This window comes from Phyllobates terribilis, unplaced genomic scaffold (assembly GCF_046119375.1).
Source record: "Phyllobates terribilis strain yellow unplaced genomic scaffold, ASM4611937v1 Scaffold_9__5_contigs__length_417890890, whole genome shotgun sequence".
Lineage (NCBI taxonomy): Eukaryota > Metazoa > Chordata > Amphibia > Anura > Dendrobatidae > Phyllobates > Phyllobates terribilis.
Genome location: NW_027362769.1, coordinates 38,074,506 through 38,102,495, shown reverse-complemented (window position 1 = coordinate 38,102,495; position 27,990 = coordinate 38,074,506). Strand labels below are relative to the sequence as shown.

Sequence of the window (27,990 nt, the reverse complement as noted above, 5' to 3'; positions counted from 1 at the left end):
GAAAACACCTTCAAAGGTGTCCAAAAGCTGACAAACTGCTCAGAAGACGCTCTCTTTAAAAAAGCCGGCCGGCAATTCAGCAGCGGCATACACCGGTACCCGACAATTTAGACAAGAAGGAATAGAGCTTCGCACATAGATTAGATAGATAGAAACATGTCAGTCACATATATATGAAGTACAGTGACAGTGTTGGTTACTGTACTTGTCATTTAGTGTAAAGGATTTATTTAAAAAAATAATAGTGTTTTCGTGCACCGTCTCTTTAAAAAAGCCGGCAGGCAATTCAGCATCTGTACCCGACAATTTATAACAGACAGAATAGAGCTTCACACATAGATAGATATAAACATGCCAATCACATATATAATAAGTACAGTGATAGTGTTGGTTACTGTACTTGTCATTTAGTGTAAAGGATTTATTTAAAAAAATAATAGTGTTTTCATGCACCGTCTCTTTAAAAAAGCCGGCCGGCAATTCAGTACCCGACAATTTAGAATAGAAAGAATAGAGCTTCACACATAGATTAGATAGATAGAAACGTGTGAGTCACATATATATGAAGTACAGTGACAGTGTTGCTTGCTGTACTTGTCATTTAGTGTAAAGGATTTATTTAAAAAAATAATAGTGTTTTCATGCACCGTCTCTTTAAGAAAGCCGGCCGGCAATTCAGCATCTGTACCCGACAATTTAGAACAGAAAGGATTTATTAAAAAAATAAAGGATTTATTAAAAAAAAAATTGGCGTGGGGTTCCCCTTAATTTTAGGCTCTAGCGGAGGTTAAGCAGACGGCTGGGGCAGATGTTTGAAGCCTGGGAAGGGGGTAATACCCACAGAGCTTCCCAGGCTACTAATATCAGCCCCCAGCTGAATACCTAGCCTTTACTAGCTATTAAAATGGGGGACCCCCCCAAAAAAAATGACGTGGGGTCCCCCCTATTTTAATAGCTAGCAAAGGCTAGGCAGACAGCTGGGGGCTGATATTAATAGCCCAGGAAGGGTACCATGAATATTGGCCCCCTCCCAGGCTAGAAACACCAGCCGTCAGCCGCCCCAGAAATGGCGCATCCATAGGATGCGCCAATTCTGGCACTTAGCCTCGCTCTTCCCACTGCCCTGTAGCGGTGGCAGTGGGGTAATAGGGCTGGGGTTGATGTCAGCTTATAATGCCAGCTGACATCAAGCCCAGGTTAGTAATGGAGAGGCGTCTATAAGACACCCCCATTACTAACCCCATAGTCAAAGTTACAAAAAAACACAAACACCCAGAATAAAATCCTTTAATTGAAATAAACACACATTCCTTTATTGTTCTAAATTAAACCATACTTACCATCACGCCCATTCCAGCTGAAGCCAACGATCTCCTGCAATAAAAGAAAAATAATAAAGCAACCTCATCCTTACCTTTCCATGGTTCCCGCGATGGCTCCAGCTCTGCTACATCGAGATGACAGGCTGGACCGCAGCAGAACGCTGCCATCCAGCCTGTCATCCCGCAGACACTGAGAAGCGCAGGCATGCTTGCGCTCCTCAGTGTCTCTCTGTGACGGCATAAAGATGAGCCGAGTTCATGTCCAATGAACTCGGCGCATCTCATGCACGTCACTGACAGCGTGGGAGAATTCTCCTGCACTCAGCGCTTCAGCGTGAGAATTTTCCCACGCTGTCAGTGACGTGCATGAGGTGAGCTCATGTCCAATGAACTCAGCTCACCTCATGTACGTCACTGACAGCGTGGGAGAATTCTCACGCTGAAGCGCTGAGTGCAGGAGAATTTTCCCACGCTGTCAGTGACGTGCATGAGGCTGATATTTAAATTTGGCGCACAAATCGGTGATTGGTCGCGGGCAGCGTCCGCGACCAATCAGCACGGTAGTGTTTAACTTTGGCGGCAAGATCAGTGATTGGTCGCGCGCCAAGACCGCGACCAATCACCGATTTGGGCGCCACATTTAACTATCGGCCGCGACCAATCAGCACAGCATTGTTTAAATGTGGATCCAAGATCGGTGATTGGTCGCGGCCGATATTTAAATTTGGCGCACAAATCTGTGATTGGTCGCGGGCAGCGTCCGCGACCAATCAGCACAGTAGTGTTTAACTTTGGCGGCAAGATCAGTGATTGGTCGCGGTCAAGACGGCGACCAATCACCGATTTGTGCGGCACATTTAAATAGCGGCCGCGACCAATTGGATGTCAGCGCCGCTCCCCGGTCCTCCCTTCACATCCTAGCCGCATGGATGTCAGCGGCGCTGCCTGTGCGGCTACTTCCGCTGCGAGAACCCGGGACATGAGCGGGCGCTCGCAGCAGAAGTATCCCGACCCGCAGCGCCGCTCCCCGGTTCTCCCTTCACACCCTAGCCGCTGATGTCCCCACAGTATCCGCATGGTGTTACAAAGGTCCGGACATTTGTGTTAAAAATCGCTGATTGGTCGCTGGCGCTGCCCGCGACCAATCACCGATTTGGGCGCCAAATTTAAATATCAGCCGCGACCAATCACCGATTTGGGCGCCAAATTTAAATATCCTCCGCGACCAATCACCCATCTTGGCTCCACATTTAAACACCGCTGTACTGATTGGTCGCGGACTCTATTTAAATGTGGCGCCAAAGCCGGTGATTGGTCGCGCCCAGCGTCGGTGACCAATCAGCACAGCGATGTTTAAATGTGGAGCCAAGATTGGTGATTGGTTGCGGCCGATATTTAAATTTGGCGCCCAAATCGGTGATTGGTCGCGGGCAGCGCCTGCGACCAATCAGCAATTTTTAACACAAATGTCCGGATCTTTGTAACACCATGCGGATACTGTGGGGACATCAGCGGCTAGGGTGTCAAGGGAGGACCGGGGAGCGGCGCTGCGGGTCGGGATACTTCTGCTGCGAGCAGTCGCTCATCTCCCGGCTTCTCGCAACGGAAGTATCCGACCAGGCAGCGGCGCTCCCCGGTCCTCACCAATACGATTAGCTGATTGGTCACGCTCTCCGCACGCGACCAATCAGTGATCTTGGCGCTAAAGTTAAACACCGCTCTGCTGATTGGTCGCGGACGCTGCCCGCGACCAATCACCGATTTGGGCGCCACATTTAAATAGCAGCCACGACCAATCAGCGAGCTTGGCGCCAAATTTAAACAACGCTCTGCTGATTGGTCGCGGACGCCAGACGCGTCCAATCAGTGAGATTGGCGCCAAATTTAAACAACGCTCTGCTGATTGGTCGCGGACTCCAGCCGCGACCAATCAGCGAGATTGGCGCCAAATTTAAACCCCGCTCTGCTAATTGGTCGCGGATGCCGGCCGCGACTAATCAGCATTATTGGCGCCAAATTTAAACACCGCTCTGCTGATTGATCGCGGTCGCCGTCCGCGACCAATCAGTAGTATTGGCGCCAAATTTAAACCCTGCTCGGCTGATTGGTCACAGTTGCCTTCCGCGACCAATCAGCGATTTTGACGCCAAATTTAAACACCGCTCTGCTGATTGGTCGCAATCGCCGGCCATGACCAATCAGCATTATTGGCGCCAAATTTAAACCCCGCTCTGCTGATTGGTCGCGACCGCCGGCCGCGACTAATCAACATTGTTGCCGCCAAATTTAAACACCGCTCTGCTGAATGGTCGAGGTCGTGACCAATCACCATTATTGGCGCCAAATTTAAACACCGCTTTGCTGATTGGTCGCGACCACAACCTATCAGCATTATTGGCGCAAAATTTAAACCCCGCTCTGCTGATTAGTCGCGACCGCCGGCCGTGACCAATCAGTGATATAGTCGCCAAATTTCAACACCGCTTTGCTGATTGCGCCGGGTCTGCCGCATACATATTCTAGAATACCCGATGCGTTAGAATCGGGCCACCATCTAGTTTCATGAAATAATTAAAAAAAAAATTGACGTGGGGCTTCGCACTATATTTGTGTCCAGCCAGGTACAGCAGGCAGGAACGGGCTGCCCCCAACCACCAGCTGCCTATTTGTACCTGGCCGGACACAACAATATAGGGAAGGCCTTTTTTCCTTAATTATTTCATGAATTACATGAAATAATTTAAAGAAAAAAAATACGTGGGGCTTCGCCCTATTTTTGTGTCCAGCCAGGTACAACTAGGCAGCTGGGGGCTGGAATCTGCAGCGCAGGGAGACCCAAGCTTTCTGGGCCCCACCCGCTGCAAATTGCAGTCCGCAGCCACCCCGGAAAATGGCGCGTTCATAGAAGCGCCATCTTCTGGCGCTGTACCCGACTCATCCAGGGCCCTGGTGCGGTGGCTCACTGGGTAATAAAGGGGTTAGGGCCAGCTTGGCATTATCAGCTGGCCCTAAGCCCGAAATTCATGGGGTCACGCCAATATTAGACATGACCACTATGAATTTCTAGTAAAGTATTTAAAAAAAACACAACACCCAGAAAAAAGTCCTTTAATTGAAATAAACACACAATTCTTTATTGTTCTAAATTAAACCATACTTACCATCACGCCCATTCCAGCTGAAGCCAACGATCTCCTGCAATAAAAGTAAAATAATAAAGCAACCTCATCCTTACCTTTCCATGGTTCCCACGACAGCTTCAGCTCTGCTACATCGAGATAAGAGGCTGGACCGCAGCAGAACGCTGCCATCCAGCCTGTCATCCCGCAGACACTGAGAAGCGCAGGCATGCTTGCGCTCCTCAGTGTCTGGCTGTGACGGCATCCAGATGAGCCGAGGTCATGTCCAATGAACTCGGCTCACCTCATGCACGTCACTGACAGCGTGGGAAAATTCTCACGCTGAAGCGCTGAGTGCAGGAGAATTCTCCCACGCTGTCAGTGACGTGCATGAGGTGAGCCGAGTTCATTGTCGGCTCATCTGGATGCCGTCACAGCGAGACACTGAGGAGCGCAAGCATGCCTGCGCTTCTCAGTGTCCGCGGGATGACAGGCTGGATGGCAGCGTTCTGCTGCGGTCCAGCCTGTCATCTCGATGTAGCAGAGCTGAAGCTGTCCTGGGAACCATGGAAAGGTAAGGATGAGGTTGCTTTATTATTTTACTTTTATTGCAGGAGATCGTTGGCTTCAGCTGGAATGGGCGTTATGGTAAGTATGGTTTAATTTAGAACAATAAAGGATTGTGTCTTTATTTCAATTAAAGAACTTTATTCTGGGTGTTTGTGTTTTTTTTAACTTTCACTATGGGGTTAGTAATGGGGGTGTCTTATAGACGCCTCTCCATTACTAACCTGGGCTTGATGTCAGCTGGCATTATAAGCTGACATCAACCCCAGCCCTATTACCCCACTGCCACCGCTACAGGGCAGTGGGAAGAGCGAGGCTAAGTGCCAGAATTGGCGCATCCTATGGATGCGCCATTTCTGGGGCGGCTGACGGCTGGTGTTTCTAGCCTGGGAGGGGGCCAATATTCATGGCACCCTTCCTGGGCTATTAATATCAGCCCCCAGCTGTCTGCCTAGCCTTTGCTAGCTATTAAAATAGGGGGGATCCCACGTCATTTTTTTTGGGGGGGGTCCCCCATTTTAATAGCTAGTAAAGGCTAGGTATTCCGCTGGGGGCTGATATTAGTAGCCTGGGAAGCTCCGTGGGTATTACCCCCTTCCCAGGCTTCAAACATCTGCCCCAGCCGTCTGCTTAACCTCCGCTAGAGCCTAAAATTACGGGGAACCCCACGCCAATTTTTTTTTAAATAAATCCATTATTTTAACACTAAATGACAAGTACAGTAATCAACACTATCACTGTACTTCTTATATATGTGACTGACATGTTTCTATCTAATCTATGTGTGATGCTCTATTCCTTCTATTCTAAATTGTCGGGTACCGCTGCTGAAATGCCGGCCGGCTTTTTTAAAGAGACAGTGCATGAAAACACTATTATTTTTTTAAATAAATCCTTTACATTAAATGACAAGTACAGTAAGCAACACTGTCACTGTACTTCATATATATGTGGCTGACATGTTTCTATCTATCTAATCTATGTGCGAAGCTCTATTCTTTCGGTTCTAAATTGTCGGGTACCGGTGTATGCCGCTGCTGAATTGCCGGCTTTTCATGTTTCACTGTTGGCACTGTTCCCATCGATTTGGGCAATCACTGTAATGCCACAACCACCATGGCTGTGGCATTACAGTGAGTGGCAGACAATCCCTGCATGATTGGTGCTCTAAATAGCGCCAGACATGCAGGACACGCTTTTGGTGCACGAACAGTTATCGAACATAACCTCGAACAGCCAAATTTTTTGCAAATCGTTCGGGTTCGTCGAACAACTCGAACATCGCCCAAAACAGCTTGAATTTGAGATTGGCGAACAGTTCTAGTCGAACACCGCTCATCTCTAGTGTTGACCCAAACGTTTGTGTTATATTTGCTGTGGACTGCCATTAAATTCATATAAAATGATGTGCCTTTGAGTGCCGAGGTTTTCTCATTATCATCCTTCATAATCTGAACCTCCCACCTCCGTCTCTAAAGCCCCCGTCTCACATAGCGAGATCGCTAGCGAGATCGCTGCTGTGTCACGGTTTTGGTGACGCAACAGCGACCTCACGTCGCTATTTGTGACACTTTGCAGCGATCAGGCCCCTGCTGTGAGGTCGCTGATCGCTGCAAAGTGTCCTGGACCATTTTTTGGTCGTTGCCCTCCTGCTGGTCAGCACACATCGCTGTGTGTGACCAGCGGGAGCAGCGATCAGGCTGGTAACCATGATAAACATCGGGTTACTAGGGGCACACGCGCACCTAGTAACCCGTTGTTTATCATGGTTACGAGCCTGCTAAAGTGAGCGGTAACCTCTCGCTCACCGTAGCAGAGTGGTAACCATGATAAACAACGGGTTACTAGGTGCGCGTGTGCCCCTAGTAACCCGATGTTTATCATGGTTACCAGCCTGCTCCTGCTTCAGCAGACTGGTAACCAGGAGCAGGACATCGTGGAAAGATTCTTTCCACGATGTCACTGCTCCCCTGATCGTTGGTGAGCCTGCCTGTTTGACAGCTCACCAGCGACCACATAGCGACGCAGCAACGATCCCTGACAGGTCGTATCGTTGTGGGGATCGTTGCAGCGTCGCTAAGTGTGACGGGGCCTTGAGACTTTTCTCATGCTGCCCCAGTTTTCTGGAATGCACTACCTGGAACGATCTTACTAATACCTAGCCTCTACATTTTTAAATGTGATTTAAAAACACATCTCATACACAGGCCTGCCACCTTACTTCACTAATCTAACTCTTCCCTGTTCCCTCTTTCTACATTTTTCTCAGCCTTTGGTCCTTCCTACTCATCTGTCTCCACATTTCCATGCACCCAATAGCACACGGTGACTGCACTTAGACAGGTAAAGGGTGGTCACCGGATCATTTAGCTTATTTAAAATGCCCTATTTATTATAATGATGGCAGGACCGTACATGACAAGAACTTTTTACCTATTGTGTCCCCTATTTCCCTATAGATTGTAAGCTTATGAGCAGGACCCTCACTCCTGCTGTAACTATTGAACTATGTGTTACTTTGTGATGTCCTTATTGTCTGTACCTGTCCCCGCTTAATTGTAAAGTGCCGCAGAATATGTTGGCACTATATAAATAAAATTATTATTATTATTATTATTATTTAGCTATATGACTGCAAAGGGCCCATATACTGTTCTTGGACAGGGGACCTCTTCTGTCTGTGCCCGCTCCTGATTTAGATTCTTTTTCTTAGGCAATGGAGAGCCTAGATACAACTTTGCCCATTATACACTGTAGACTGATTCGCCGTGTGTTTCATGCTAGACTATGGAGAAAGTAATGACCTGTTATTAGCTAGTGGGATATTTGTCTCAACATTTGATAAAATAGTTTTCTATTGACATAGTGTTTATCCCTTGAATACCTGGTGGTTTCATCAGACTCCTTGTGGATCTTGCGTATAATTTGTTTTCAGGATGTCAGTAAGATTTCAGGGAGAAGATATGTCCTTTTCCATCCTAGTTATACATTCCCTTTTATTAATGTAGACTGCTTTGATGTTTTACTTGGTGTTTAGTCTGTCTCTTCTAATTCTAACATATTCATGCAAACAATAGAAATGCTGCAGACATCAATAGATACCAAGGAACCAGTTTCCATCTCTCAGATGATAACCAATATTTACACATTTTTACAACCTCTGAAATCGTTGGTGCCAGACAAGTTGTTATACACTACTCAAGTGGTTCTTTTCTGATACCTGGAGAGCTCTTGAAAGTCCACAGCACAGTGAATGCCACCTCCAGTGTTTTGTATCTGCTTCTTTATCTCTAAATGAAGGCTTTCAGAGTTTAATCTCCTACATATTCAGTTTGGTCTTCTAGAGTAAATATAGCAAACAGAATATAATGATTTTGCCCTTGAGACCTCACCATTGGGTTGTGTATCTCTGGAGGCTAGAGAGTGGACAACAAGAGCAATATCCTAGATTGCAAATCACTTTTGTTAACTGAAGTGTTGTTATGTTTTAAATAGTCTTGGGACTGTTGTGATTGGAATAGCAATGTATTTATTCATCTAATCAGCATGGAAGAAATGTTTAATATCAGGACGAAAATGGATGATCAGATGCAGAACACGTAGCAATTAAACTGAGTACAAGGCGCTACAAATAAAGGAATAAAACAATTTGGTCCCACAGGCTGCATTGTAGAAGTCTGCTCTCAAAATTAGAACATCTAGATAGTAAGATAGACATAGGCTATAGAATTTCAGATGCTGAATACATTTTTCAATGTTGACCCATCTATTGGCCAGCGTAATATCAACAAGGCATTCATTATTTACATATACAAAGTTAGGAGCAAACTTATCATTATTTTAGGTTAAAAACTAAAGGGCTAATCTTGAAAAGCAGCAAGTAGTATTTTGAGGAAATAAAGGTTACTTGAGATAGAAAAAAGACTACATATCTCAGCAACGCCGACATCACTGGAACGCCGCTGCTGTGGGAGGTGAATATCTACTGTTTTAATTTTAGTTATGGTCTTGAATTGATTAAGCTGGAATAGTCCAGTGGTGGACCACCCTTCTCATTACAAAAGGAAAACAAATTTGGGAGAGTCAGCCAGAGCAAAGTACTGTAGTGTGCATGCGTCAGGAAAGGCGAAAGAGCATCGATGACCCGTAGGTAAAGTTGGCGCACTACAGTGCTATGCCTTCAGAAGAGGAGTGAGAAGTGCTCCTGCACAGAAGCGCAATGTGAAACATAGGCCACGTCATCCACATGAGGCAGAGAAGGAGGACAGCAATCATAAGAAGAGAGGATGCCCCGAATCAAGACCAGAGATGCCCATAGGATCGGACTGCGCAATCTGTGATTATTATAAAAGGGTTTTTTATGCCTTGAATAGGGGATTGGGGACATACATATAGCATACTAAAATTATTTAAAAGAGGGCTTAAAGTTGCTGGCGTACTTTATATTGGGAAATCTTGGTGACAGGTCCCCTTAAAATAACTGCCGATAGCTAAACATTTACCGATTGGTGGTCATTTAATTGCCTGTTTACACAGGCAGACAAAAGTAAATGATGCGCAGGGAGTGATCTGTAATAAATCGCTTAGTGCGCACAGGCTGCTGTGTTTCTTGGCAATGCAAGTCTTGATTACACAGTCGATGCACCTCGAATATTTTTTTGCACTGTGCAAAAGTTAATTTTACCTGAGTGTTTGCTCATTCATCAGCTGTATGACAGCCTGTTTACACAGAAAGATAATTGTGAAATGAGAGTTTTTAAGAACGATCTGTGTTCACGATGATCTGGCAGTGTAAGTGCAGCTTTACTATGCTTCTTACTGTATAATTTATTCCCATATTTCTCTGTAACTAGAGCTGCAAATATGTCTGAAAATCCTTTATTACAATCATCTCTTCTCATAGCATAGATAACCGCCAACAATAACAGTGAGCAGTTACAAAGGCTTACCACTGATACTATTATTACCTAACATAGTGTCCTACCCTCTTTAAGAGCCAGATTTGGAATTTGAAGGAACAATGAGAACATGCATGCAGACAAAGGCCTTTTGTTGGAAGTGAAGCCTCTGGAAAGAACCTGACATGTCTTCATTTACTTTTACACTTTCTAACTGCCAGGTCTTAACTTGTGCCAATGCTGTGATCTTTAGTAACACTTAAAATGAATGTTTCATTTGAAGTCTGTACCTTATGGAAAAAGGCAGTAGGACCAATGATCGTAGGCGTCGGGGAAACATTTACAGTTGTGGTTAGTTCACCACTTACATACAGGATTGTTGACTGTATAAGGTGATACAGTGTGAATTGTTGTCCTGTGTGATTCTTTATTGTACCGCAAGCCAACAGTTACCAGAACTTAAACTGAAGAGGGGAGAGGTCCCTAAGGAATGTTATGAAATCTTGGACATTAATAACACCAGAGGCGATTCTTCGGCATGAGTGTCTGTTGTGGTTATGAGATTCTTGCATTCTTGAAATTGTTTGTTACTTCTGCTGTGACTGATACTAAGTGCGGTCTCATATTCCCTGGATCCATACAAACACTCCTGAAAAAACAAACTAACCATTTTTGAATGGTGACACCTGTTCTCAGCTTCGTTTTTAGTGGCCTCTTGGTGCAGATGTGCCTCAATGCCACCCAGTGTTTCGCAACAATGGAGCTATTAAACAGAACTCTATGAACAGCAATTAATGTATTGAACAATATAGACCATTGGCATTATGGAGATTAAGATATTTTACTTTTTCTTTTCTTTTTTTATACATTTTCAGTGGTAATATATCATATTCTGGTGCTGTTAAACATTGTATCAGGATATAATAATAACTCACAGTTTTTTAGGTTTTATGGTATAGAGAGGGTAAAAAAAAAAACACCCAAGGGAGATAACTGGCAGAAGCACCTTCACCTGAGGCACTGTTTCCCAAACTCCAGTCCTCACGGCTGGTAACAGATCAGGTTTTCTGGATTTCCTTAGTATTGAACAGGTGAGAGAACCTGTGGCAATTTCTGATGCATTGATAATAATTCCATCACTGTTGTAGTACTAAGGAAATCCTGAAAACGTGATATGTTGGGGTCTGTGAGGAGAGAAGCGTTTTGGATTTTGAATCTAAACACCAAATATCCACATGGCATGAGCTTAAAAAATTATCTCTTTTTCATATATTGAATTAATGTTTGTTACTAATTAATTATGAATATTCAGCATGGTGGCTCAGTGGTTAGCACTGCAGCCTTGCAGCGCTGGGGTCCTGGATTCAAATCCCACCAAGGACAACATCTGCAAGGAGTTTGTATGTTCTCCTCATGTTTGCGTGGGTTTCCTCCCACACTCCAAAGACATACTGATAGGGAATGTAGATTGTGGGGACAGTGAAGTTAATGTATGTAAAGTTTTGTGGTATGATGGTATGTAAGTGAGTAAAATAAAAAATAAATAAATAATCAAAGGGGAAGAAAGAAAAGGGAAAGAAAAGAGGGAAAAAGAAGGTATGGAAGAAGGGAAAAAAAGAGGGAATAAAATATTTTTTTTCTGTCAGGTATATATTGTCATTTTCTGTGTTTCTTTTGGTTCTACTATGCACACACATGTTGTTCATGATCAATTATTGTTGTTCTCATATGATTGGTCTTATGTATTTTATAAGTCTTTACAATGATCCTGAAGAGTAAGTACGGCAAAGGGCACACTTAGCTCAAGAAACACTTTCTTTTTTTCTACCATATGGGAATACTTTTTTAATATATCCCAAATAAAGATTTATTATTTTACCAGTGTAAGTACTGATTTTTCTCACTTTTCTTCAAGATTGCTGATCTTCATAACAGGGATTCGGCATCCATGGTATAAGGCTGATCCAAGCATTAATACTATTGAAACATAGCAAGCTCACAATTTTTTTTTTGTTAGCTCACATTACTATGGCCCCCAGGTGTTTTCTGTCTACAGCATGGTACAGAAACGCTGGAAGAAACCGATGCCAACACTGACTTTATTGTTTACTTTGGCGTTCTTTCTGGCACACAGAGCTTCAGTTTATAAAGATGATAATGATGTGCCGAACTGGGCCTGGAGATGAATAAAAAAAACATTGCATACAGCAAATTTTTTTCGAGATATGGATTCTCCATGCTGGGCTTGTAGTTCACAACTTTCTGAAGCATAAAATGAATAGCCAGTCACAATTGATACATGTGAACCCAATGTGGTTCCTATTGCACATTCTATGAGGGTAGAGCATAATGTAATGATGCGCCCAGGGGATGGGGATGACTCGGCACCCGGGCCTTGTTGCCTGGTCTTGGGGATGTCGCGGTGGCCGGCTCCCGGGCACGTACCCTGGGCCTCTCTTTAAAAGGGTAGAAAATTATATAAAAGTTCGTGACGCCACCTGTGGTGTCTGGTGAGGATCACCAGCGCTGCGGCAGCCCACTGAGGCCGGTGTTAAGGCAGCTTGCGTGGTATAGCTTCCCACAGGTGGAGCTGGGCCTCAGGGCAGCGGGGAAGTAAGGATGCAGGACAGATGGGACCCAGCCGCGTCAGAGCAAGAACAGGGACAGACATGATAGTCACTTCAGTACATTTTACTGATGGTATTCAAGGCACAATCCGGAGCACTGTAGGGTGAAGGGTGCATATCAGGATCCTCCCCAGTGAGCGGGTGTAGGGCCTCCTGTTTCTTGCCTTTGTGTAGTAAGTTTCTGACCTGCCTGGAGCTAGGCCTAACTTTGTCTCTGTCCTGCACCGGCTGACTTTGTGGTAGGGCCTTTTCTTGGAGTACACACTCCCAGCTTGCGGGGCCTCCGTGACTCCTGGCTCTGTTACGTATCAGCTCTTGGGTGATCCTGAGACTTGAAGTCTTCCAGGGGTCTCCGGTTGTCTCTACAGGGGGGTATACAGCCCTGTAGACGCGGACCCGGTGTCCGGTATATGTTTTCTGGGGTGAGCTTGTACAGCTCCTCTGCCCCCAATGCTACTCACTCCTCTAGCCTTCGGCCTTGCTCGAGGCCCTCACTAGGCTATACACACTAGCGGCAGCTTGCCGCGCTTCACTGTTCTTATGGCGTCGGCACGCCTTGGGCTCACTAACCTGAGCTCTCTCTGGACTGAGCTCCACTGCAGGCTGACCTCTCTCAGGCTTCTCTACTGCAGGAACTCTTCAGAGGAACTGACTGCCTAGCTCCACCTTCTCTATTTATATCCCTAACGGGCTCCCTCAGGTGGTCTGAGGTGGAAGGTGGAGGTGTGTGTATGCTGTGAGGGCCTCTTGTGGAGAAATCCGTTCATGCACCCCTCTAGGATCTGTGGCACTCATGCGCAGCAGGGGCGCCACATTCCCCCCTAGCAAAGCTCAGCACTACCGGGCTGAAGTACATTTTTAAAACAATAAACATTACCAATCTTCCCTTTATGGGAGGCACATTCTTAAATGTTGCATATAACATTATAAATAACAAATATATACATATATACCATAAGCAACCTCAGAATTTAAGTCTCTTTTGGTGAGGTTCCCTGAAAGGATGTCCATCTCACAGGGCAGAGTACTTGGTAGCTTGAGGGACCTGTCCCAAACCCTCAACGTAGGCCCTGGGGTGGCTGCAGGGCATGAAGATCCTGAGTTGGACCTCCGTTAGAGCCACTCCAGACAGGTTTTTCTTCTGAGGTCACCTAAAGGTGGCACTCCTGGGAGTGCAATTATTTACAAGAAATAGTTTTTGGGCTGCACTTAGTCCTCAGCCACAGAGTTCTTTATGTAACAAGGGAAGTGTCCATAACACTTAGATTGTCCATTAATGAAGGCAAAAATATAAGTTAATACATATCCATAAAAATACACAATATAATACACAATACTATTCAATATTATACAATACCCCAGGGGCAACTATCTACACTTGTCAGAAGTTTAACTATTTTACTCAGTGTATCTGACAGGGGGTTGACCTCTCGTAGTACGTGTAGATCTGTGTAGTGTTGGGGTCTGGGTGGTATCAATGTCTGCATTTTCAGTTACCCTACCAGTTCTACATGTGACTAAGTTGTAAAACTGCCTTAACCTCCCTCCTGGACTGGCAAGTTCACCATTGGCTGGGCCTTCTTGCTCTTCTCCTGTCGGGGATCCTTTTTGAGCTGGCTCTTCTGCAGCACTTACAGGTTCAACTTGCTGTGGAGGGTCATCTGGCTGTTGAAAGAAGTGGATCACAGGTGTTATTACTGCTCCTCCTAGTTGAGGCCAATCTGCCGGGAAATCTCCTAAGTCAGTATGGAGTACTGCTTCTTTAGGCTCCTCCGATATAATGAGAGGCACTTCTTCTTGGGGCTTTTGCAGATCTGGACACAACTTCAGGTGGTCCCTAGATACCGTAGCAGCTGTTCTTCCCCCGTCTTTGCTAATCAAACAGGTTTTCTTATTATCAAATCTTGAATTTAAAACAGTGTAGGGTTCTCTCTCCCACTGGTCATCAAGTTTGTGGTTTCTTCTCTTCCTTTTTAACACTACTTCACCAGGTGTGAAGGGTTCTGCTGGGGCACCTCTGTTGTATTGAGCTTCCTGCTTGTCCCTCACCCGAGTGAGACTGTCTTCGACACAGGCTTGTACTCTTCTGTACTGCTCCTGTCTGGTCGTGTCCCAGTCCTCAGTGGTCACATCTGCTTCTGGTTCTACAACATCGAGCTCCAGGTCCATGGGCAACTTTCCTGGTCTTGCTCGCATGAGATATGCTGGAGTGCAATTGGTGGAACTTACAGGTATGTGATTGTACAGATCTACCAGGTCAGGTAGTAGGTCTGGCCACTGGTTTCTCTCCTCAAGTGGTAAGGTCTTCAGCAGGTCGATGACGATGTTGTTCATCTTTTCACAGAGACCATTGGTTTGTGGGTGGTACGGTGTAGTTCTTATCTTCTTACACCCGTAGAGATGGCAGAACTCTTTGAACAATTCGGCTTCAAAGGCCGGGCCTTGATCCGTCAGCACCTGCTCAGGGTATCCATGGGGTCTGCAGAAATACGCTTGGAATGTCTTTGCTGCTGTCTCTGCCGTCAGGAAACGTGAGTAGTGATTCACCATGGTCAGGGCATAGGAGTACCCTGACCTGCTGGGTGACAGCTTGACATGGTCCAGGGCCACGATCTCCAAAGGTCGAGTTGTCTTGATGGGTTGCAGGGGTGCCCTCTGGCTGCTGTAGTCTTTTCTTCTGAGGCAACAGGGTCCACAGTTTCGGCACCACCGCTCAATGGAGCTGCGAATACCTACCCAGTAGAATCGACATTTCAGCAGGGTCTCCAGCTTCTTCCAGCCAAAGTGCCCCGCCTGATCGTGGTAGGCTTCCAACACCATCTGGATGTCTGTCTTGGGCACCACTATCTGCCATATCATCTCATGGGTTTTAGGATTGACGTACCTCCGGCACCGCCTCTCACGGTAGATAAACAGCCGGCTTCTCTCATTCCACAGCTGCTTTGCTTGCAGAGACGCATCCTTCTGCAGGGAGGAACCTTCTTGGGTTATCAGCTCCTTGATATGGCTGACAACCGGGTCACTGTCCTGGGTCTCTTTCCAGCTGTGGTGAGGCAAAGAGTTTAACGTCTTCCCATGCTGCCTCCTGGAGGCTTGTTGCTCGTGGCTAATCCCATTCTGGTGAAAGGCAGGTAGCTCAATCTCCTCCAGGTCATCCACTTCTTCTTCTGTGTCTGACTGGTGAGGCATCCTGGACAGGGCATCGGCGTTGGCGTTCTTGCGGCCCGCCCGGTATTTAATTGTGAATTGGTAGTTTGACAGCCGAGCCATCCATCGCTGCTCCATGGCTCCTAGCTTGGCTGTTTCAAGATGGGTCAAGGGGTTATTGTCAGTGTAGGCAGTGAACTTGCTGGAGGCTAGGTAGTGCTTGAACCTTTCAGTGATGGCCCAGACCAAGGCCAGGAACTCTAACTTAAAGCTGCTATAGTTCTCTGGGTTTCTTTCAGTCGGGCGGAGCTTCCGGCTTGCGTATGCGATCACTTTCTCTTGGCCATCCTGCTTCTGACTTAGGACAGCTCCCAGTCCTTCGTTGCTGGCATTAGTACACAGCAGGAACAGTTGGATGTAGTCAGGGTAGGCTAGGATCATGTCGCCTGTCAGGATCTTCTTCATCTCCTGAAATGACTCTGCTTGCTCCTTACCCCAGTGGAATGGGGGATTTCTACCTTTGGGGGACTGTCCTACCAGGAGGTCTTGCAGAGGGGCTGCTTTCTTAGTGTAGTCTTTTACAAACCTCCGGTAGTATCCTACTAGTCCCAGGAACTGATGCACCTCCTTGAGGTTCTTTGGCTCCAGCCACTTCTGGATGGCAGTTACCTTCTCCGGATCCGGTGCTACCCCTTCTGGACTGACAATATGCCCCATGTACTGTACCTTTCTCTTGAGCAGGTGGCACTTTGAGGGCTTCAGCTTCATCCCATACCGGGACAATGACTCAAATACCTCCGCCAGGTGCTTCAAGTGGTCCTCATACGTCTTGGAGTACACTATCATGTCATCCAGGTATAGTAACACAGTCTCGAAGTTGCGGTGTCCCAGGCAGCACTCCATCAATCTCTGGAACGTTCCGGGGGCATTGCAGAGTCCAAACGGCATACTGTTGAACTCGCAGAGTCCCATCGGGGTGGTGAAGGTCGTCTTCTCCCGATCCTCCTCAGCCACAGCTACTTGCCAGTACCCACTAGTGAGGTCAAGGGTGGAAAATTAATTTGCAGACTTTAAGGCAGCCAGGGATTCCTCAATACGTGGTAAAGGGTATGCATCTTTATGTGTAATGCGATTTACTTGTCTGTAATCTACACACATCCTCATTCTTCCGTCCTTTTTCCTGACTAGCACTAGGGGAGCTGCCCAAGGACTACAACTATTCCTTACTACCCCTGCCTTCTTCATGTCGTGCAACATCTCCTTCACCTTCTGGTAGTGTGCTGGTGGTATAGGCCTGTAACGTTCTTTGATGGGTGGATGATCACCTGTGGGGATGTGATGTTGTACCCCCTTAATCCTCCCAAAGTCAAGTGGGTGCTTGCTGAATACCTGCGCATATTCCTGAATCACCCGGTGTACCCCCTGTTTCTGGTGGGCAGGAGTAGTGTCTGTCCCATCATGGAGCTGTTGACACCAATCCTCCACCTGGGTTGCCGGGTCATTATCCTCCACTTCGTCTGGTGAGGTTAAGGACTCCGCCGTGTGAATGGAGTTGTTATTTACAGCATGTAACTTGGCAACAGTGGCATAGCGTGGTAATCTGACCTCATCTTCCCCATAGTTGAGAAGACGGACGGGCACCCTCCCATTGCGTACATCCACTACCCCTCTGGCAGTTCAGAGTGTAGGTCTGTACTCTGAGCTAAGGGGTTCTACTACCGCCTGGTAGCTCTGTCCTTTAAGACCTATTGCTGCTCTACACCAGATAAGCATTTCACTCATTGGGGGGATTACAATGGGTATGGGGTCTGTAACCCGCACATTACCAATCTCACCACCAGATAGCTTTACTTGCTGCTGGTACATCAGGGCTCGGATCTCCTTCTGGATCGCTCTTCTCTGCCCCGGTCTGGCGGCGTTAGCGAGCTGTTGGAGCAAAAACACCACTTCCTCCAAACAGTTACCAACAATGTTAGTGCCTAGAACCATATTCATTCCTGAGTCATCAGAGACTGTCTCTAGTACTATGAGTCCCTGGTCCTTCAGCTCCACTCTCCCCACCTTTACCGTCACATCTTTAACCCCGACTATGTTAAGAGGGAGGCTGTTAGAGGCATATACCGAAAAATCTGGGTTCGGGGTTTGGAGACTGTCCATGGACCAGTATCTCTTGTAAAGGACATCAGGCATAATTGTTACCTGAGATCCAGTGTCCAGCAGGGCAGGTATCACAACGCCGTCCAGGATTATGGACAGGAAAGGTCTTCCTCCCACGTACCTGCTGTGCCAGTCTGAGGGGCCTGTTGAGTCTGTTCCTGGGTGTTGGCCCTCGGACCCAGGGTTTTCTCGTTTAAAGGACAGCTCTGGATGGTGTGTCCTGACTTGTGGCAGCAGTGGCAGACAGGGTCCCTCGGTGGACGGCGCTGGTCGCTGATCCTCCAAGGGGGTGGCGTTGTCCTCTTACTCCTTCTCATCTAGGGGACATCCTCAGGGCTGTCGGCTAGCAGGATCATTCCTTCCTCCTCAGGCTCCGTCCACAGCTGCAGGGCACTCAGTACAGTGGTCAGGGTTTTGCTCAACTGACGCACTTCAGAGCGCAGGCTGTCCAGCTCACTAGGAGACGTTGCTGGAACCTTGGCTTCAGCAGCCACTGGGGAAAAGGTGGACGCTGCAGGCACTGGAGTGGCCCCACCCTGGTAACATTGGATAGCAGTTTTTTCCAGGGGCTGCAGTCCTTTTATAGCCATGTCCTTAAGGGTGTCAAAGGTGGCATCTGGATGATCCAGGGACCACCAACGCACAGTCCTGCTCTCCTCTTGGGACCTCAGTCCCCGGATAAACTGTTCTTTCAGCATTTTATTTTCTTCGTTGATGCTGGTTGGACTAACCTGTTTCAGAGCCCGCAGGGCCCCTTGTAAACGCCTGGCATAGTCCCGAACACTGTCCTCCGGTTGCTGAGAGCAGTTGTAGAACCTCATCCGGAGGTCTGTCTCAGTACGATTGTTATGATCTGCTACAGGGACTAAGGAAAGACAGGAGATCTGTCCCTACAATAGAACTAAACTAGATCCCTACGATGTAACGGGGAACCTGATCCTGCGATCAGACCCGCTAAAGTCCTCGGCTAGTCTGTACAAAGACCTATAGATGTGAGGGAGGGATCCCTACAAGAACTAGGGACTGGGATAAGTTTGGACACCTCCTAGCAGAAATAGTAGCAGTCAAAGACAAACACACAACAAAAAGCATAGAGGTCAGAAGACCTAGCAAAACTAACAGAGAACGGCAACAGAGCACCAAGCTAGCTCAAGAGTAGTAAATACAATGAAGTCCAGCAAGACCAGGAGGGCGGAGCCGGATTAAATAGGCAAAAATGGTCATGTGACCAGCAAACTAAAAAAAAACTAACAGGAGAGTTCTAACAACGATTTTCATAGACAGTCTGTAACTTTTTAAAGATTGCAGACACTGACTCCTGGTCTGCGGCCGACCAGGTTTCTACTTCTCGTTCCGCAGCACCAGTCAATTGTCCTAATACCACAGCGGCTCTCTGCTTGCCTGTCATAGAGTACTTGTCCAGTATACCGCAGATCTTCCGCTTAAATCCAGACAGGGTATCTGGTTTGCCACTGCACTGGGGGAGCCACTTTGCTCCAGGGATGTATGCAGCACTGACTGAGCGTCTGGAGAGAAGGATTGATTGCCTCTCCAGTTCCCCTGATGAACCCTGGAGAGTACCAGGGAGAAACGCGTTGGGACGAGATATGAGGGATCATCAATGATAAGTGTTGCTCCCTGTCTATTTATATGATATCAGACTGTCTTTGCATTTGGGACATGATATAAGGGACTATCTATGATAAGTGCTAAGTCCCTGTATTTTTCTGACATAGGATATTAGGAATCACTAATGATTTGTGTTATTTCTTTGATATCTATGAGATGTGACATAATGCATTACCAATGATAAATGCTATTCCTTACTAAATGATATTGAGATTGTTATAATGCAGTTAGAATTGGTCATTTGTTTTGCTTGTATGTGTTACAGTCTCTATCACATTCTGGCTCTGACAACTTAGAACGACATAGAGCAGGATGCACATGTGATACCGGTCTGTGGGCATTACTTCTGGGGATTAGTCTCATATATAACAGAACCTGCTTTATTAGCTTTGGTTATTTAGCATATGCTGGTTTGTGTATGAATGTAATAAACCAGCTATCTTGAGACAAATTTTACCTTCTAAAAATTCCCAGGGCTATTATTATTGTCGCAATATATAGACTTGGGTCTCCTTAAATGCATATCTATGATGAATTGTCGGCTTCTTAATCTGTACGTTCACTTTTCTCTATCTTTTATTCACGATTCTGTTTTTTTAAATATAAAGATAGATATTTACCAGGGATTAGGGACACCGACGTTGAGCGGGGGCACCACGGAGCAAAAATTAGGGTGCCAACCTCCGCTGTCAGGAAGGGAGAGAATTTAGGGACAAAATAGGGACAGATAGAGCCCGTCATCCTTCATGACTGATGTGTGACTTATCCTTGTTCCCTGGCATTTTGTCTTGTTTTTGTGTTTGTTGTTATGGTGACTACTGAGTCCTTTTTAGCATATTCGAATAAAAGTTATATTTTAGGGGTCTAATCTTCTGTTGGTTGTCTACTCCAGGGATGTATGGTAGGGCCATGGGTATGACAGGGGTTACAGGCCCTGCTGGTGGAGCGGCTGCTCCGGCCTGCTCGGAGTCGAGCTCGGGTTGAACATCAGGGCCGTTAACCGGTATTCCGGCGTTGTGCTGTTCCTCGGACATTCTGGTGCCCCCCTAGCAAACCGTGGCCTACCTTCTTTTCTTTTCTTCCGGTAGGCCGCAGCTCCGCAGGTGACGGTCTTCTTCAGGACCTTGCGTCGCTTGCGTCCTACGTCAGAACGTTCAGCGACGCTCCTTCCAGGACCTGGCGCTTCCTGGTTTGACGTCGAGGCGTGGGGCGTGTCCGGGGCTTCGCGCGCTTTTGCTGGTACGCCTCTCAGTTTCCCGCGGTTACGCCCTTCTTCCCGCTCGGCGGCCCAACAATGGTGGCAAGGGATGACTCGGCGCCCGGGCCTTGTTGCCTGGTCTTGGGGATGTCGCGGTGGCCGGCTCCCAGGCCCATACCCTGGGTCCTTCTTTAAAAGGGTGGAAAATTATATAAAAGTTTGTGACGCCATCTGTGGTGTCTGGTGAGGATCACCAGCGCTGCGGCAGCCCACTGAGGCCGGTGTTAAGGCAGCTTGCGTGGTATAGCTCCCCACAGGTGGAGCTAGGCCTCAGGGCAGCAGGGAAGTAAGGATGCAGGACAGATGGGACCCAGCTGGGTCAGAGCAAGAACAGGGACAGACACGATAGTCACTTCAGTACCTTTTACTGTTGGTATTCAAGGCACAATCTGGAGCACTGTAGGGTGAAGGGTGCATATCACGATCCTCACCAGTGAGCGGGTGTAGGGCCTCCTGTTTCTTGCCTTTGTGTAGTAAGTTTCTGACCTGCCTGGAGCTAGGCCTAACTTTGTCTCTGTCCTGCACCGGCTGACTTTGTGGTAGGGCCTTTTCTTGGAGTACACACTCCCAGCTTGCGGGGCCTCCGTGACTCCTGGCTCTGTTACGTATCAGCTCTTGGGTGATCCTGAGTCTTGAAGTCTTCCAGGGGTCTCTGGTTGTCTCTACAGGGGGGTATACGGCCCTGTAGACGCGGACCCGGTGTCCGGTATATGTTTTCTGGGGTGAGCTTGTACAGCAACTCTGCCCCCAATGCTACTCACTCCTCTAGTCTTCGGCCTCGCTCGAGGCCCTCACTAGGCTATACACACTAGCGGCAGATTGCCGCGCTTCACTGTTCTTATGGTGTCGGCATGCCTTGGGCTCACTAACCTGAGCTCTCTCTGGACTGAGCTCCACTGCAGGCTGACCTCTCTCAGGCTTCTCTACTGTAGGAACTCTTCAGAGGAACTGACTGTCAAGCTCCACCTTCCATATTTATATCCCTAACGGGCTCCCTCAGGTGGTCTGAGGTGGAAGGTGGAGGTGTGTGTATGCTGTGAGGGCCTCTTGTGGAGAAATCCGTTCATGCACCCCTCTAGGATCTGTGGCACTCATGCGCAGCAGGGGCGCCACAGTAACATTTGTCGAAGCTGATATATTTTAATTTGAAAAAAGTTTTGCAAAATGAGATTTTCACATACACTACATTTAAAGGGGATGTCTAGGATTGGGGAAAAAAGTATGAAGACACTCCATCTGACTGCAAACTGCAGAACTGTGCTTGTGTGTGTTGCCCATGCTGTCATGATTCCACAGTATTCCCTATACTAGTTGACTGTCATGTGACTGCATACATGCAATTTGCATACTTACGGTCAATGTCAATTAGACCACTGTCCTTCATGTGTCAACTAGATCACTGCCCTTCTACCATAACCTTCCTCCTCACCATCACTGAAGGAGATCTTACTCATCTTTTCTCCAATCACACTTCACTTCTGCTCTTGACCCCCATCCCGCCTCCTCTCCAACCTCACCACCATGCTTATCACAACCCGAACCTATTTCTTCAACCTATCATTAACTTCTGGTACCTTCCCTTCTGCCTTCAAATATGCCTCAATCACACCTACCCTGAAGAAACCATCCCTCGTCCCGACCTCAACATCCAGCTATCGTCCCGTACTGCTGCTCCTTTTTGCCTCCAAATTCCTTGAATTGCATGCTGATCTTTCCTCTCACCTCTCATCTAGCTCACTCTTTGCCTACTTACAATCCGGCTTCCGTCCCCACCACTACACTGAAAATACCTTAACCAAAATTAGTTACAACATACTTACTGCCAAAGCTAACAGACAATTCTCTATACTCCTCCTTCTAGACCTGTCCTCTGCCTTCGACACCGTCGACTATTCCCTCTTACTACAGATTCTCTCTACCCTTGGCGTCAAAGACCATGCCCTCTACTGGATCTCCTCATACCTAACTACCTAACTAATCATGCATTTAGCGTCTCCCATGCCCATATGATTACCTCATCTCGCCCTCTCTCTGTTTGTGCTCCCCAAGGCACTGTCTTGGAACTTCTACTCTTCTCCATCTATGCGTTTGGCCTGGGACAACTGATAAAGTTCCATGGCTTCCAGTGCCACCTATACGCTGATGACACTCGGCTCTATCTCTCTGGCCCAGACATCACCTCTCTGTTGTCCAGAATCACAGAGTGTCTATTAGCCTTATGCTCTTTCTTCTCCTCTGGTTTCCTAAAGCTCAATGTGGACAAAACTGAACTCATCATCTTTCCTCCATCTCACCTTACTCCCCTACCAGATCTATGTATGACATTAAATGACATAATGCTTTCCCCTGTATGGGAAGTCCACTGCCTCGAAGAAACCCTCGACTCTGTCCTGTCCTTCAAAAAACTGCACATCCAAGCTATTACCACCTCCTGCTGCCTCCAACTCAAAAATATCTCCAGAAAACGTCCTTTCCTCAACCCTGAATCTACTAAAATGCTAGTGCATGTCCTCATCATCTCCCACCTCGACTACAGCAATATCCTCCTCTGTGGCTTCCCTGCTAACAGTCGCGCACCTCTCCATTACATCATTATCTCTGCTGCCCGACTAATCCACCTCTCACCTTGCTACTCCTCTGCTTCTACCCTTTGCAAATCCCTTCATTGGCTCCCAATTCGCCAACATATCCAGTTCAAACTACTGACATTGACCTACAAAGCCATCCATAATCTGTCTCCAGATATCTCCGAACTAATCTACCTATACATTCCCACACGTAACCTCTGATACTCCCAAGACCTCCCTCTCTCTTCCACACTTGTACGTTCCTCACCCAATTTCCTCCAAGACTTCTCCCGATTATCCTCCATCCTCTGGAATTCTGTGCCCCAACACGTCCGATTATCTACCATATTCAGAACTTTTTAGATGAAACCTTAAAATGCATCTTGTCAAGAAAGCTTACAGCCTGCAATGACCTTGCTGCCATCTCAACACCATTGGAGCTGTGGCAACACCCAAACCTGCTGTCTCCTTCCCCATTATTCTATAGTCTGTAAGCCCACAGGGGCAGGACCCTCTGTACCAGTCTATCATTGTTAGTTTGCTCATTGCAATTCATTTGTATTTTGTATGTAACCCCTTCTTATGTACAGCACCATGTAATCAGTCACACAACTGATCGCACCAGGAATACCAAGAAATCACAGGCTCTCACAGTTCAGCAGTTTGCAGTCACATTGTTTCAAGTTTGGACAACCCTTTTAGCTTCAGGTTTGGATGCCTCATCAACATTCACTGTTATTTGTCCCCTTAACAATACTTAGTAATTTTATCTTCTAAACATTATCTTTAAAGCTGTTTGACTAGTTGCACAAACATTTAAATACTTATCCTTAATTATAAGGACAGCTAGCTGTGAGGAGAGATAGGCTCATAAAGATTAATCACCAGCTAAATTGAGATTGGTGGTTGCTTACTGCATTAACTTCTGCGGTTTAGATTCAATATTGTCCAGCAACTGCTTTTAAACTGTAATGTGTTTTTAATAAAAAGTCATTCGTTTTCAATGGTAATTTATTTTATTTTACTGTTATATAGCGCCATTAATTCCACAGTGCTTTACAGATATCACCATCACTGTCCCCATTGGAGCTCACAATCTACATTTCCTATCAGTATGTCATTGGAATGTGGGAGGAAACCGGAGGACCTGGAGGAAACCCACACAAACACTGGAGAACATACAAACTCCTTGCAAATGTTGTCCGTGGTGGGATTTGAACCCAGGACTCCAGTGGCGCAAAGCACCAGTGCTAACTACTGAGAATGAGTAATTTGCATATGATAAATTAAAGGAGCTTGCAACACCACATTTTTTTAAAGTAGTTTAGTATGGTATAAAATAACAAAAAATAGTGGTACTCACTTTACCAATACCATATTGCTCCTGTTCTAATACTTCAAAATCTCTGTTTGCTGAGCTCTAGCGATGAAGTGGTGTGCCAACCCTGCTGAGGCCAATGACTGCCTCTAGCTATGCCATGCCAATACCGCTAAGGTCTGCCACTCACTGCAGTGAATTACAGGCTTCCATAGATGCTACCTATATTCTGCTGACAATGCCTGCAATACAAGATTTCATTTCTCAGCAATCGTCCTGCTCTATTATTTAAAAAGTATATTATTCCCTATAAATGGCTCATTTAGATGACACATTTACTTGGTATTTTAGGCAATATATATTATTATTATTATAGCGCGATTTATTCCATGGCGCTTTACATGTGAAAATGGGGTATACATACAAGAAAAATTACAATAATCTTGAACAAAATGTGACGGCGACTGGTACAGGAGGAGCAAGGACCCTGCCCACGAGGGCTCACAGTGTACAAGGAATGAGTGAGGATACAGTAGGTGAGGGCAAAGCTGGTCGTGCAGCGGTATGGTGGAGCGAGAGTTACTGCAGGTTGTAGGTTTGTCAGAAGAGGTGGGTCATCAGGTTCCTTTTGAAGGTTTCCATGGTAGGCGAGAGTCTGATATGTTGGGGTAGCGAGTTCCAGAGTAGGGGGAATGCACAGTCGAAATCTTGCATGTGATTGTGGGAAGAGGAGATAAGAGGGGAGTGGAGAAGGAGATCTTGTGAGGATCGGAAGTTGCGTGCAGGTATGTATCGGGAGACTAGGTCACCGATGTATGGAAGAGACAGGTTGTGGATGGCTTTGTATGCCATGGTTAGGGTGTTGAACTGGAGTCTCTGGGCAATGGGGAGCCAGTGAAGGGATTGACAGAGAGGAGAGGCCGGGGAATAGTGGGGGGACAGGTGAATTAGTCGGGCAGCAGAGTTTCGGATAGATTGAAGGGGTGCAAGAGTGTTGGAAGGGAGGCCACAGAGCAGGAGGTTGCAGTAGTCGAGGCGGGAGATGATGAGGGCATGCACTAGTGTTTTTGCAGATTTGTGGTTGAGGAATTTGTGGATCCGGGAGATATTTTTGAGTTGGAGTCGGCAAAACGTGGAAAGGGTTTGGATATGTGGTTTGAAGTAGAGATCAGAGTCCACGGTTACCCCAAGGCAGCGAGCTTGCGGGACTGGGGAGAGTGAACAGCCATTGATGCTGATAGATAGGTCGGGTGGAAGGGATGAATGAGATGGTGGAAAGATGATGAATTCTGTTTTATCCATGTTAAGTTTTAGAAATCTAGCAGAGAAGAAGGATGAAATATTGGACAGACATTGTGGGATTTTGGTTAGTAGGGAGGAGATGTCAGGTCCGGAGAGGTAGATCTGTGTGTCATCAGCATAGAAGTGATTTTGAAAGCCGTGTGACTCTATGAGCTGTGCCAAGCCAAAGGTGTAGATTGAGAAGAGTAGGGGGTCCTAGGACTGAACCTTGGGGGACACCGACAGATATGGGGTGAGAGGAGGAGGTGGTGTGTGAGTGGGAGACACTGAATGTCCAGTCTGTTAGGTATGAAGAGTTCCAAGATAAGGCCAAGTCTGTGATGAGATGAAAGAGTCTGTAGTAAGAGGGATTGGTCCACTGTGCCGAAGGCAGATGACAAGTCTAGGAGGAGGAGGACAGAGTAGTGTCGCTTGGATTTGGCGGTTATTAGGTCATTGGTGACTTTAGTCAGGACAGTTTCAGTAGAATGGTGCAGTCAGAAGCCAGATTGGAGGCGTTTTTTTTTATCTTTTACATTTTAAAAATTACAAAAAGGAACCCCAAAGTTTGATTGATCCACCCCCATGCTTAATGGTTGACGAGATATTCTTTTCCTGAAATTCTGTGCCCTTTTTTATCCACACATACTTTTGATCATTGTGGTCAAAGAGTTCTATTTTAACCTCATTGGTCCACAGGACTTGTTTCCAAAATGCATCAAACTTGTTTAGATGTTCTTTTGCATACTTCTGATACTGAATTTTATGGTGAGGACGCAGGAGAGGTTTTCTTCTGATGACTCTTCCATGAAGGCCATATTTGTGCAGGTGTCTCTGAATAGTAGAACAATGTACCATAACTCCAGAGTCTGCTAAATCTTTCTGAAGTTATTTTGCAGTCAAGCTGGGATTCTGATTTGCCTCTCTAGCAATCCTACGAGCATCTCTCACTGTTTTTTGCTTGGTTTTCCAGACCTTACCTTGCCCTCCACTGTTCCTGTTAACTGCCATTTCTTAATTACATTTCGAACTGAGGAAAGGGCAACTTGAAAACATTTTGCTATCTACTTATACCCTTCTCCTGCTTTGTGGGCCTCTACCATTTTCATTTTCAGAATGCTAGGCAGCGACTTAACAGCACTCATGGCTGCTGTTGCTTGGCACAAGGTTAGAGGAGGCTGGGTTTTTATAAAGCTGTTAAATTTGCATCACCTGGCATTTCCCAAAGATGATAGTGAACAATCCATAACCCTAACAGGCTAATTAAGGTCTGAAACGTTGGTCAAAGTTATCTGAGCACACACATCTTCAAGGATGCCCAAACTTTTGCATAGGCTCATTTTCCTTTTTGGAATATTTAAAATATAAAAAATTACAATATTTTTTTTGCCTGAAATACTAAGGAAATGTGTCATCTTTAACTTTAGGCCTTTTAGAGATCATTTCATCTTCAACTTAACTGTTCACAATAACAGTAATTTTGACCAGGGATGCCCAAACTGTTACATGCCACTGTATGTGTTTGTACCAAATATATACATGTAATTTCATAACCAAAGTTAAATTATATAACACTAGTTACTTGTAGCTAGGAGTAGGCCTAAAATGACAATTAAATGTCTAGCATCAGCTCATAATATATGAAGGTACTAGACTCACTATTATTCCTAATATTCAAATCCCCAACTGATGAAAGAGGGCATAGAAAAACTAAACCAAGAAGGGAGAAAACCCCCTTCATAGAGTGCAATCAGTTGTATATTGCGCACTAGCCCAAATGCTTGTCATAGAGCCCTGTCACAGAGCTCCTTATCTCATAAAGTACAATCAGTTGTATATTGCACAATAGCCCAATTGCCTATCATAGAGCCCTGTCATAGAGCTCCTTCTCTGCCTAGGAACCAACACAGTGGTCCTATTGGCAGCTTTAGCTTTAGCCCCAAACTGTGAGAAGATAGTAGTCTAATATAGTGCCCTATAGTTGTCAATAAGTTATGAATTATGCTTATATTGATAATAGGGCCTATTTCAATTATTGCAAGTGATCAGCAGAGACATAATAGCCCCTTATATGTTCCTTCAGACAAGCTTAGTAATCCT

At 46.2% G+C, this 27,990-nt stretch overlaps 1 protein-coding gene across 3 annotated transcripts in view; it reads left to right on the top strand.

The window, feature by feature from the left end:
• Window positions 1-27,990, top strand: part of PARD3B (par-3 family cell polarity regulator beta) — a 2,083,049-nt gene that overhangs the window by 1,558,977 nt on the left and 496,082 nt on the right. The gene's annotated exons all lie outside the window — the stretch shown is intronic.